Here is an 876-nt window from a genome sequence, read left to right as displayed (position 1 = left end):
AAAAAAATGAAATCAGCTTGTAAGAATGCTATGCTTCATAAAATGATGGTGCTTTAATAAGTGATGATAGGAGGTCAGGCAGAGCCAGCTAATCAGGTGACTGGGATATAATGAGATGATGTTTATAATGGACTAAGTACAGTACTGTACTCCTAGCAAGTACTCAATAAATAGCTTTTATGACAGCATGAGAGCTAATTCCGGATTATAAATATGTTGATGGAAGATAAATAAGTGGCATCCCTTCCTTTTGGTTTTATGGAATTTTCTAGGACCCTAATGGTCCCAGTGTCTGGAGATAACAGGAAATATTTAATAAATGATTGTAGTTATTTTGGTATTTTTATTATTTTTAGCAACAACACCAGAGGAGACAGACAAACTGATGATTTTAATATGAGGTAGTAAGTATAATAATAGATGCTTTCATGGTCTGATCAGTGTACCCACAGAGGGGAGACTAGTTATTCTCCATCTCCCTTAAAGGAATCACAAAGCTATATCACAAGAACTTTACTAAGAATTAAGAGTTCTGAGTCATGCTACCATGTTTACAACTTAATCCTTTTTGGCCGCATGTGGATTGATAAGGTTAGATTAGACTTGTCATTTCAATTTTCCCAGTATGAATTCCAGTGTGTTGGCTGATAACTGCTATCCTTGGTGCGTGGAATCAAAACCAACTTAGAAAAATGCGAGGTATGTGGGTTTGAGCAAACATTCCAAGTGATTCTCATGAGCAGATGAGTTTGGTAAACTCTGAGCAGTCCTAAAGACTCTTGTTGTCCTGAATTTCCAAGAGCAACAGAAATTACTCCTATTCAGTCTCAGTTTTAGAGGGATACCTAATATGTCTTGAAATTAGATTCTACCAGG

Source organism: Echinops telfairi, unplaced genomic scaffold (assembly GCF_000313985.2).
Source record: "Echinops telfairi isolate 266 unplaced genomic scaffold, ASM31398v2 ScPeMD7_1;HRSCAF=3_0, whole genome shotgun sequence".
In the NCBI taxonomy this organism is placed as follows: domain Eukaryota; kingdom Metazoa; phylum Chordata; class Mammalia; order Afrosoricida; family Tenrecidae; genus Echinops; species Echinops telfairi.
This window is presented reverse-complemented; position numbering follows the sequence as displayed.